This window comes from Mirounga leonina, unplaced genomic scaffold (assembly GCF_011800145.1).
Source record: "Mirounga leonina isolate KUSES-001 unplaced genomic scaffold, KU_Mleo_1.0 Mir_447, whole genome shotgun sequence".
In the NCBI taxonomy this organism is placed as follows: Eukaryota; Metazoa; Chordata; class Mammalia; order Carnivora; family Phocidae; genus Mirounga; species Mirounga leonina.
This window is the reverse complement of record NW_023270757.1, coordinates 6821086-6833918: the sequence shown is the minus strand read 5'-3', so window position 1 is coordinate 6833918 and position 12833 is coordinate 6821086. Positions and strand designations below refer to the sequence as shown.

Here is a 12833-nt window from a genome sequence, read left to right as displayed (position 1 = left end):
TCCCCGGGACACCAGGGAAGAGCAGAGACCACAACAGCCACACCATCCTGCTCCCCACTTCCTACCCCGGGGTGGGGTGCGGGTCTCCTGACCGATTATTACTGAGAACGTCCCATGTGTACTCAGGTATATGGTTCTCTCAACCACTGCATGGTGCTCATAATTTTTTCCTAATTTTGGCTCCTGTGGTGATTTTTTTTTTTTTTAAGATTTTATTTACTTACTTGACAGAGAGACAATGAGAGCAGGAACACAAGCAGGGGGAGTGGGAGAGGGAGAAGCAGGTTTCCCATCAAGCAGGGAGCCCGATGCAGGGCTCGATCCCAGGACCCTGGGACCATGACCCGAGCCGAAGGTTGACGCCCAACGACCGAGGCACCCAGGTGCCCCCTGATGTTTGGTTTTGATGTCCTCTGTGACCTTGAAGCCATATTGAGGGCCAGTGTCAATTCAGCAACTGCCGCTGACCATGCAGAGACCACTGCTGCTGGACCGAGGGAGCTAGCTCCCACAGCATTGAGTGGTGTCTCATCATGTTGACTGCCCAAGCTCTGGACTTAGACAACCAAGGCTCCTCAGTTTACTAGCCGGGTGACCTTGGATAAATCCTTATTCTCTTTGGTAGACTCTCCTGGCTGTGTCCCACTTCTGACAGAACTTTTCATAGGCAGAATTCAGAGCGTTGCGCCCAGCAAAAACATGGCCTTCGCCAGCCTCCTAGGCAGCTGAGTGTGGGCATCGGGCAATGTGAGCCACGATAGAAATGATGTTTGGGGTTCTGGGGCAAGGCTAACTGAAGGGAAAGAGATGAGTGCCTTTGATTTTTGCTTTATTTCCTTCCTGTTGCCTGGAAACGCAAATGTGAGGCCGAAGCTTGGGCAGCCACCTTAGGAAGCCACCTAAGTGGGTTTTTGGAACAGAAGTCACATATGGAAGATTGCAAGGCAGAAAGCGGGATGCAGAAAGAAAGAAGCCCATGAGAAGTTCTGCACACCACCACTTAAACTTCGTCTAGCTAGGAAACAAATGAACTTCAAATTTGTGTAAGTTACTGTCATTTTGATCTTTCCTATAATATGCAGCCAAATCTAATCCTGATAATTTATCTAGGAAAGGAGGAAGACAATAGCAGTACTTAAACCCTAGAGTTATTGTTAGGTTATATAATGAAATAATATGGGTGACGAATGTTTATGTGTTTAATAAAACTTAGATATTATCACTAAGAAAAAAGTTTAGTTTGCACTTAATAAAAGTTAGATATTATAACCTGAATGAAACTTTGGGTTCCCCAAGTCCACTCTTGAGATGGAATTTCATAAGAAAATGTGGTTTGGCCACAGAAATAATGAAAAGCAATTTAAATTTTTATTGGTGTTACTAAAAAATGTCAAAGTGTATCCAATTTGACATCCAGAGACACTTTATTTTAAATGGAGAAGGTTCTTTTTTTTTGTTAGTTATTTCTTTTGAAAAGATTTCAGACTTACAAAAATTTGCCAGAATACAGAAAACCTCTGTAAACTCTTCACCCATATTCCCCAAATGTCAAATTGCTATCACATTTCCACACTCACTCACTTACGTGCCCATTATCATTAGCTTTGCTCTTGAACTTTGTGAAGGCACACTGTAAGATGCTACCCCGTGCAACACTCTAGAATGTGTTTCCCAAACAAGAACACTCTCCTAAATCACCAGCATATGACACTCAAAATCAAGAAATCGACATTGATATAGCACTGCCCTCCGCCCATGGGCCCGTTCAAATTTCAGCAGCTGACCCCATAATAGCTCATTTTCCTTTCTGTCCCAGGATCTTATCCAGAATACTTTTGCATTTAATTATCATGCATTTTCTGATAACTTCAATCTGGTACACGCCCTGAGTCTCCTTGTTTTTCATGTCCTTGATGGTTGTAATGAGTAGATCTTTGATCATATTCTCATCTACCATGAGTTCACACTGCTACCTCCAGTTTCAGCTCAGCACCTTGGGCTTCTTTCCTTTCTTTCTCCTGTCTCTGTGTGTAACATTTTCTCCTGAAGTGAGCAGTTTGGCACCCGTTATCCTCAGTTATTGAACTCTGCTGAATTTGCTCATTTGCTCCGTGTGACCAGTCCTCCTGCCCCCTTGGCCCTTTCTTCAGCCACCATCTCTGCTCATCCCTGCCACAGTCTTGCTCCTTGACTGGCCTCCTGGCCTGTGCCTTGGAGAAGGGAGGGAAAGGGAAGGAAAATAGAAGGGGAAGGAAGAGCAACACTTTTTTTTTTTTTTAAAGATTTTATTTATTTATTTGAGAGAGAGAGAATGAGAGACAGAGAGCATGAGAGGGGGGAGGGTCAGAGGGAGAAGCAGACTCCCTGCCGAGCAGGGAGCCCGATGTGGGACTCGATCCCGGGACTCCAGGATCATGACCTGAGCCGAAGGCAGTCGCTTAACCAACTGAGCCACCCAGGCGCCCAAGAGCAACACTTTTTAATCTCCTTTTCCTCATTCCTTTTCTCACACACTGTACCTGCCCTGTACGAGTGACATCCCAACCTGATTCAGAGCACCCTGGCATTCGTTATTATGAGTTTTCTTGCATACTTTGCAAACTTATAATCATTCAAGACAGTAGTACTTTTCAAAATTAAAATAAAAAAGCTTAATCCCACTATGCACCTATCGCCATCCTCCATAATCCCCTAAACCTCTTGCATTTTAAATCAAATATAATAGTTATAAACAACTGAACAAGACTTCATTTTTTTAAAGCAGGCTCCATGCCCAGCATGGAGCCCATCATGGGGCTTGAACTCATGACCCTGGGATCAAGACCGGAACTAAGATCAAGAGTTGGACACTTAACTGACTGAACCACCCAGGTGCCCTAAGACTTCATTTAAAAAAAATATATAAAAAACAATGTGATGCTAGAAAAAGTTGACTTTGCCTGCAAAGGTCTTCAGCTGTCAGGGAGACCTAAGTGTGTGAAGCGAAATGCAGGCTTTCTTGTTCACACTTCAGACACAGTCACAGGACGTGTGTGTGTCCACGATCGCTTTGTCTTTCTTCTAGCTGCATCTTCCCCCATCTGAAAGTTTGGAAAGATCAAGGTTAGAAGACCAAATTATCCAGAACAGGCTATACATTGTGTTTTCTAAACTGGAAGAGGCAGACCCTTTTCTCAAGAACAAAAACGTCCCCTCTTTCATTGCACGAACTCTTACCCAAAACTTTGACCCACAACATGCTTTAACTCCATAGCAACTGTTAACCTACATTTTTTTGTTCTTTGCTGAGCAAATGTAGAACTTGACTACATTTCCTGGCCTCCCTTGCAGCTCCTAAGGAATATGGGTGAGGAGAGTGAGGCATACCAACTACCTCCAAGCTGAGCTCATACAAGTCTTGGTGCGTTCGCCCTGTTCTCTGTCTTCCCTCACATGCTGTCCCGATGCATGGCTGCAGTATAGGACTCCAAAGCCTGGTGGCAGAGCCACTGGAGGGAAAGGAACCTGGTTCCTGCTTGGAACAGAGCCCCTTCTCTCCCCACCCCATCCTTTCCCAACCTGCATAGGACAGGGAAGTGTGGGAGCCATGGACCTTAGTGGTTGAGATTTAGTATTATTTGGGATGATGCTTAGCCTACTTTGACTAACAAAATCTCCAAACAAAGTGTCATGTGGGTTCCTACTAGGACTAGATCGCAAACAATATTCACTGATGGATAGTTTCCCTGAGTGGCCGTGAATAGTAAGAGTCAACTGACTGAGCAAGACACTTTCTCTTATTTCACCATGGAAATTTCCCTCAATTTCAGTGAGGGATGTTGCAATACCTTTTAAGGCTCTCGTGGTATGACCACAGTTCCAAACAAGGCTCTCAGATATGTCCAACTTCAGTGGCTCATCTGGAGGTGGTGATACATGGTTCCAATGGAAATTCACAGGTGAAACCAGTCATGGTGCTTTATGAGTCAGCTGAGTGGTGCACGGAGCTATTTCAGGTTTGGTCCAATGCAAACACTAATCAACATTACTATAACACATCTTTGAGTTGCATAAGGGTTAATATTCGTTCTTGTGGGTTTAGTTTACTAGCAAGAATGATCGAATAATAGGGAGGACTAAACTCAACACCACTAAGGCATTGCCTTTCGTCAGAAGGAGCTTCTAGCCGTGAAAGGTGGATTTGCTTGCGTTCACACTACTGTGCAAGAAATGGGAGTGATCATGTCATCACCTCTCTGGATGCACAAGTCTTTTGTGCTACTCTGCCCAGTTGGGATGCTCCTACTTGTTTTTTAATCCCTGGACCCTTTACTTCTTGGAGTCGGCCCTGGGGCATTCTCGGCAGAGGGCCCGTGACACTGGAAATTCCTCCTTTTGGCTGATCAAAGCTGATGTAGCCTGACCCCACCCCAGGAAGTGGGGGCAGCCACATCTGTTCATTCTGGCTTCCTGCCAATAGGGGATTTACTCTCGGGTGAGTGGGGGAGAGGGACTTTTATGTCAGGAGGGGATTTATTGTGGGCTGATGGGGTGTGGCGAGTGTGAAGGGTGAGAACCACTCCAGCTCCTTGGCTGGATTGTCGGACTTTTTATGCAGCAGGGTTTAATCTTTGTATGTGGGTTCCAAGACTTTTGTAAAGGGCAAGTGCTGAATCGGTGAACTTTAACGATACGCTGAGAAACTTTTGGGGGGAGTATAGATTTGCAAAAAGCAAGAAGATGAAAGTGAAGGTTAGTGGACTACACACAGTAAGATACTGTTCGGAATCAAACAACAACTGAAGATACAATTCTGGCAGTCCTCATGGTTAGCTAGCATAACCCCACAGGAAGAAAGAAGATAGAAGCCAGGCCACTCGGTGTTCTGAAATCTGGCCTTCGTTAAGTTGGGGGGGGGGGGCATTAGACCACTTCACATCTCAAAGTCTTCATAGCAACAATTGCAATGATACTAAAATGACACATCAAATTCAGGAAAACGTTCCTTATTTTGTGAAAGTATTAGATGCTAAGAAAGGAGGAGTAGGGCATTGTATGGTACCGGACCAGGAACATTCAATGCATAGAGTAGGAAGGTTGTCTGAGACCAGAATATGGTCCTGAGCACACCACCATTTCGGTGATCCAATAGATGAACAGGAAAGAAATGTCAAGGGGTTTAACTGAGTTTAACTTTAGAAGTTGAGAGAAAGCCAGCGTTTGGCCCTTTAGAAAGTCCTTAACCCTCCTTGCCTTCATATTATTTTTTCAAGACTGCCAAGGCCCGAGATTTTCCCTAGGTGAACTACCTGCCACCTCACAGATCTTATCTAGCAAGTACTTACAGTTTCTATGCCCGCTGCTGGGCCATATGATGAGGTCTACCCAGAAGAAATATGAGTTATGGTCCCTGTTCTCCATATAGCAGGGATTCCTCTTTGAAGGCTCCATATAAGGATTCAGGCAGGGCCACAGCCCATTTGTAAATGAGAAAAAGATACTCTCTCACCAGACATAGCCCTGGTTGCATAGTTTGCGAGTAGAGTGTGGGCTACATTTCAACCCTCACTGGTCCTTTACATTTTTGACCCAAACATCTTTGTGTGCTTTGGATTCCATCATATCTTATGGCTATGGAGCATGATATCTTAATGGAGTTGGGGGATACGTCTGTCAGAAATCTCAGTCTCATAAGGACCCATGAAAACCTTTCTAGTAAACAAAGGAAGAGAAATTAGAAGCAGACAATTTTAATCCAAGGGCAACACATCACAGGAGAATTGTCTGAAAGGCTCCAAAGGCAGCGTGGTGTCTGTCATAGAGCTCAGCGACAGCAAGGAGTGTCTGGTGACTGTAGGTGGCCTCAGCAGTTGGATCCAGGAGCCCAAGAAGCTTCAGTACAGGTCAGCTGCAGAAATCAGAGGCTTTGAGATGGACTCACAGTGGCTAAGTGACAACTTCTCCAGCATGAGCTCAGTGAGGGGATGTGGGAAATGTCAGCTCTACACATCGGCATATATGCACTCTTTGGAGAATTCCAGAAGTACCCGGGAGCGGGGAAGATGTTTAAAAAAGAACCGAAGTCCTAAAACTGTGAGTTGAGGAAGAGTCATAGGAAGATTATTTGTTGCTGTGATCGTGATACTATTTTTATCCCAACGCAGGGCTGAACTGGGCAATGAGAAAGCACGTATACATATGAAAATGCGAAGTAATGGTACATTCCACTCCAGTGTAACTTTTCCTCACCACACATTATGGAGCACAAGATGGGAGGTGATTGTAAAATGTTAAGACAACACCATTTGTGTATGTTCTACTTGAGTCGGCTTCACTTGTTAGGAAAGATAGAATATACAGGGCGGTGAGCAACTTCTACAATTAATAATTGGAGGTTCTGGGGTAACGTTCTTAAATTTCTATTTCAGCAAAGAGATGGGGGGAGGACAGCATAGGCAGGGGAGAGTGGTTGAGAGGGGACAGGAGGTGACTGTGTGTAGAGTATGAGTAGAAGGTATGTGAAGGGAAATACACCCTAATTCAGGAACCAGGACTCCTGGGTTCTCTCCTCGTTCTGCTCCAGCCAGCAAAGTGGGAGTGGGGAAAATCATTTCCCTTCTCTGAGCTTTGATTTTTCTCATCTGTAAAATGCATTGAACTGATTAGCTTTCAGAGTCCTTCCCTGAGTGTGATGCTCACATTTGTCTCTGAAAACAGTGTTGTTGAAAATGAGGTTCTTTACTTCCCTTCCCAGACATCAGGTGATGTCTGCATTCCAGCACCCCCGCAAAAGTACTATCTCCCCCAGTGAGGCTGCAATGCCTCTGAGTGTTGCTAAGTTTGGTGGACTTGGAGTCGGACCAACGAACAGGCACTCCTCAAACAGCAGCCCGTAGCCTCTGATTTCTCCACGTTCTCAAAATCTCTGCAACAGCAATTGGAATGATATTTTATTTATTAATTTTTAAAGATTTTATTTATTTATTTGAGAGGGAGAGAGTGAGAGAGAGAGAGAGCACGGGCAGGGAAGAGGGGCAGAGGGAGAGGGAGAAGTAGGCTCTCCGCCCAGCAGGGAGCCTGATGTGGGGCTCGATGCCAGGACCCCAGGATCATGACCTGAGCTGAAGGCAGATGCTTAACGACAGAGCCACTCAGGCGCCCTTCGAATGATATTTTAAATAAACAGTTTTACGAGAAAGAGAGGAGATTAGGGGAGGGACAAAGAGAAGAGAGGAGAGGAAGCTAAACTATAAGGGGAGGAACCCAGATAAGAATGGACTACTTTCCACACTTCCTTCCATCACATATATGAGAATTTTGCCTTTTTAGGATATATCAATCCACCTTTTGATCAAACTATAATTTCAACATTAAAAAATTAATTTTAGGGGTGCCTGGGTGGCTCAGTTGGTTAAGCGTCCTACTCTTGGTTTCGGCTCAGGTCATGATCTCAGGGTCATGAGATGGAGCTCTGTGTCGGGCTCTGAGCTCAGTGCGGAGTCTGCTTGAGATTCTCTCCCCTCTGCCTCTGCCCCTCCCTGGCTCACATGCTTGCTCGCTCTCTCTCTCTCTAAAATAAATAAATAAATAAAATCTTAAAAAAATTAATTTTAGATTGATTCTAATCTCTGATATTTTGGCTGCAGCTTGTAATGCATCAGGTTCAGCCTGACCTAAGGAATTTTAGGCCCTTTTCCAGAATCATCTCCTGAAAGCAAGGTCCTGGTCATTTGTTCTCCCTGCTAAAGAATCTTCATGGGCTCCTTGTATACCCCAGTATACTTTTTCTAGTTTTGAATCAAGCTAATTTTTTTTTTGTCTGTTTCCAATGCTTTTCCACAGTAGCTAATATAGTTGAAAATATATGGTTTTCATATCATTAAAAATAGTCTTACACATCCAAATTCACAAAAATACTAAAACTACTATTCCTATTACTAGATTTTCACTTTAATTCCTTATTGAATCTATGTTGAATTGAGTCCACATACTTCTTAAACTAGATGCCTATCGAGTAAGTACCTGAAATCTCCCACAACTACTCTCATGCCCTCTGTTTGAATGAATGAGGTAACCTGTATTGTTCCCATTTGAACTTTGTTGCAGAAGAAATAGAAAAAGATTATGTGGTTTGAGGATCGATTGACTAACATCTATATTGATGATAAGAGGAAAAATGTGATTAAGTGAAGGCAAAAGGATTTCTGTCTTACAACACTGAAAATATTAATGATGAGGAGGAAATGAAATACTGTATCTAGCTGATAATTATTGTGGAATTTGCTTTCTCAGGCATCTTTGGTATCATGATAATAAAAAATACATATAAAATTATGAGGAATGATTTAGAAGTGATTTGGCTCTCCATAAGGTTAGAGGTTAGAAATTTAATCAGGTCACTTATTATCATACATCAGTATAAGCCATATAGGCCAGGAACAAATGGATGCTGCTGCTGATTTTCTGTGTTTATGGAAAATAAAAGAAAGGGAAAGAAAAGATGAAACAAAAAAATGTTAAGTGCCAGTCTTGTGCTTGGCTATGACCTTGCTTAATCCTCATACCAACTTCCCTGAAGGAGTTTCCAGTATCCTCATTTTACAGATGGGGAACCACAGGAGGTGGAAAGAAACTGGTCCAGAATCCCATAGCCAGGATTGTAGCTGAGCTCAGCCTGCCCTCAGAGACTTTGTTCTTTCCACCTTGATCTCTTGTGATTGGTTTTTTTTTTTTTTTTTTGTCATTCAGTTCATTCTTTCTTGTTCTAGAGAAATTACACAGGATTTGATCACTGCTATCTGTGCAATTCCATATAATATGTTAGTTATCATTTGAAATCGTTTTAGCACTGAATATTGAACAACTCACCAGTTTCAAGACGGCATCTCCATTATGCATGTACACATATTATTTAAAATAAAGAATAGTCCTTTTTCATTTTGACCAGACCAAGGCTCAGTTTCTTCCCACTGAGTTCTGACCACCTGAATCTTCCTGCTCAGTTCTTTTTTTTTTTCTTCAGTTTATAATGTTTTGCTATGATTTAGATTTTCTCAAAGAAGAACAAAATTTTATACATAGTGTAAAAATTCAGAAAGACTCACAGGGCTATTTTTCACTTTGTTCAAATTTTGTTCCCAGGCATTAAATGTGTCATACAGTTGTTACCATTGCTGTTTTCCAAATGTCCGCTGGGTACTATGACTGACAGCAAGACCATTTTAGTTCTTACTGCATCAGTAACAAATACTTCAACATCATCGGCTCCAATCTGAAGTTCTTGCTGCAGTGTGTCAAAAGAAATTTCTTTATTTTCCACTGCCATTCCCATAAAAGTAAGCAGTCTCATTTTTGCCATATTCTGTGCGTGTAATAGACCAACTGGATCAATGAAGTCTTTATTATTCTGATAAAACTTGACATATGATGCCAATTTAGCACTCACAAAAATGGTTAAAAGATCATGAATAAATTCGCCTTCCTAAAATTTGACTGGTTTTAGAGTGAGAAGATGGTCAAAAAGAAATGCATTTAGATCTTTCAGTGCTCATACAATACAGCTGTGGGCATCAGCTTGAGCCTGGGAAGCGTTGTCCTCCATGTGACTTCCTAGCAATTCCACACTTGAGAGTGACAGCCAAATACTTACTGAAATACTTTTTCTGGAGAGCCAATGAACCATTCTCCTCTGGCCATAAATGTACTGTCATCCATTGTTCAAGCCGGATTATTACCAAGTATGTTTTTGGAAACACATTCTCTAGATGTCACAGAGCCTTTCATAATTTAATTTATCAGTGTCAAGGAATTGTGAAATTGTCACAGCAGCATTAATGTTGAATCAATTAAACACAAAATAGGCTATGGTGTCTCATGCTTTGGAAGATGAGAAGTGGTTATAAGCAAATCCACAGGGACGCAGCGTTAAACTTCCAAAGGATGAGTAACCACTGTTAAAAACAGTATACACCTGTGTGAGATGCCATATGAAAATATAGGACAAGGGCCTTCTTGGTAGCTGTGAAAATTTAAAACAAGACACCAACCAGACAGCTCTCCTATTTCCCAGATGCCTTTCAGGACTGGTATCTCTCTATAAGCCTCAAAACCAGAAGTCAGAGACAGAACAAATTACAATGAATTATTACCACCATGATGTTTCATCAAGAATCCTTTAGGAGGATAACATTTCTTGTAACTGCTAGATTTCTGAGCCAGAGGTGACCAAAATCTCATCTATTTTTTTAGCATACCATGCAATCCTTTTACATCTTCGAGAATATTTGGACAAAAATTTGGGAAATACACACATGAAATATTGATTCTTATTTCTGGTGAGTAATCAGGTTAACCCTATTGGTAGAATGAGGTTGAGATAATTAATAGGTGGATTTGCCAAAATGAGTAAATGAATCCATTACAATACGTTATGTCACAATCCTATCTCTGCTACCATCATTTTAAAATAAAAATAACATTTAACAAGTTCTGTGCCCCGAAGTTGAAAATAGAATGTTATAGAGTTGTCATTATTTCCTCTCTGGGAAAGATTGTGACTGATAAGATAACTATTGCCTAAACTATTTTAGTATATGGAATTGGCACAGATAAATTCTCTGCTCCATGTACTAATTACAGTAATTTGATCATTATAATGATTATAATTTCATATTCACTTTATATGAGATAGTCTCTTAACACTGCCTGTCACATTATAGTAAATTTGCTTGTAAGATTCTTTTGGGGGGAACTATTATATCTTATCAACAATGTCTTCAGTGGCTTAATTATGATATGCCTTCAGGATTTTTATAACACCTCTTGCAAAGCCTGTTTTCTGAATGAGAATGTTATATGTCTAAGAGCTGTGTCAAGATACTGTTTTAAATAGTCAGTTGCATTTCTAATATATTTATGAGAAAAATTAATGAAAACAACCTGAAATTCCAACAAGGAGGTACTTACTAAATTAATAATGGCATATCCCTGCAATAGAATATCAGATATTTGCAAAAAGAATGAGGAAATGCTATGTACAGATTCAGACAGATTACTAAGGTATATTCTGGAATAAAAACAGCAAGGTACAAAATAGTGAATATAGAATATATTTTTTATATAAAATAAGATATATATATATATATATACATGCCCATATTTGTATTTTCTTGCATTTTCAATCAAGGAAGGCTCTGGTAGGACACATAGGAAAGTAATACAAATGGTTTCCTGAAGGTGAGGGGAGGGATATGTGTGGAACTAGATGAGTGGTAGATGGGCCTGAAGACAGACTTTCTCTTTATTCCTTCCTTTAGAATCTCTGTTGGTGGTGCCTGGGGCCATGAAAAGTTTTTAATATTCACTCAGCCTACTATATCAAACTTTCACTTGTTTTGGATTTTGAGTCATACATATGAAAGCCTTTATCTGTTGTCATTTTATCACTTTTATAACTTTTTGCAATTAAATATTTGAGCTATTTGTAATTTACTATGGTGCATATTATGGGAAACAATGGTTATCCAGTTGTCTCAGCATTATTTACGAAGAGACTGTCATTTACCTATTGACTGGACATGTTACCTTGTTCACATGTTAAATTCCCTCAGTATTCTTGAACTTTCTATTCCATTACATCGGTTTGTCTGTGTATATGCCCCCACGATTTAGTTACTTCGACTATCTGTTTTAAAATTGATAGGCCTGGTTTTCCCTCACTGTTCATTTTCAGAGGTTTTCTGGCTATTTTAAACATTTTTAAGGTAAATCTTTCATAAAATCAGGTTGTCTAATTGAAGAATGTTGGTATTGTAATTGGTATTGTGCTAAATATATCCATTAACTTAAGGAGAATTGATAACTTTTTGTTGTTGAATAGTTTTCCAGTTGGTTCTCTTGGACTTTTCAAGTGTATAATCATATTACTTGCAAATAGTGATAATTCTACCTTCTCCTTCCCATTTCTCTTGTGTCTAATTTCTTTTTCTCATCTAATTATAATGATTAGTTAAATATGCTCCTAAAATCTCTGCAAAGACTCACCAGAGGAATGGTTATGGCAACAGAATTTGGGTGAAATTCTTAACCCATTTATACACGGCCTTGTTTTGAATAACTGTTTTGGCTATATCAACATGACCTGTTAGAGATTTTTCTTGATGCCTTATTTCTAAGAAATGAGAAATGACTTCACTTGTTATTAAAACCATCTCCAGTATATTAAATTGGAGCTTTCCCTAAGGGCTAGTTTACAAATAGTCATGATTCATCTGACATGCTGTAAGGAAATATACATAGACAAAAGAGAGATTTTAGCAATTGACTGGTTAATCTCTCTTTTCCCCCAAGCCAGGTGTATTGGAAATGACTGAAGCAATATGTGTGGTTTACATCCTACTCCCCAACCCCTGTATGTTTGAATTCAACTTGTATATTTGAACATAGTCATGCCAAGTTTAAGAATGATCTTCCTCATCTATAGTAGCAAGATTGATTGCCTGATGTATTGCATGATGATATATATACTTTATATTTAAATCTAAAACTCCAATAGCCAATTCAGGGCTGAATTTGGTCCCAATACGAAGCAAAAGGTATTTGACAACTAAATGGAAAGGATATCAACAAAACCAAAGTTTGCTAAATTTAGAGACTTTTCATTCAAGAAGTGAAGTGTTAGTAAATACTTTTGAAAATCCAAGGCTAACTCTGGAAAACTGTATGGAGGTTCCTCAAAAAGTTGAAAATAGAGCTACCATATGATCCAGCAATTGCACTACTGGGTATTTACCCCAAAGATACAAAAGTAGGGATCCGAAGGGGTACGTGCACCCCGATGTTTATAGCAGCAATGT

The 12833-nt window shown here is 40.6% G+C and overlaps 1 long non-coding RNA gene and 1 pseudogene across 1 annotated transcript in view; both read right to left on the bottom strand.

Annotated features, from left to right (window-relative positions):
• Window positions 1-2442: 2442 nt before the first annotated feature.
• The window catches only part of LOC117999066, a 23554-nt gene continuing 13163 nt past the window's right edge, over window positions 2443-12833 (bottom strand). Inside the window, exon 3 of the long non-coding RNA XR_004676200.1 lies at window positions 2443-3080. This is a non-coding gene — a long non-coding RNA (uncharacterized LOC117999066). The remainder of the gene's footprint in view (window positions 3081-12833) is intronic.
• On the bottom strand, window positions 7572-12735 carry LOC117999065 (annotated as a pseudogene).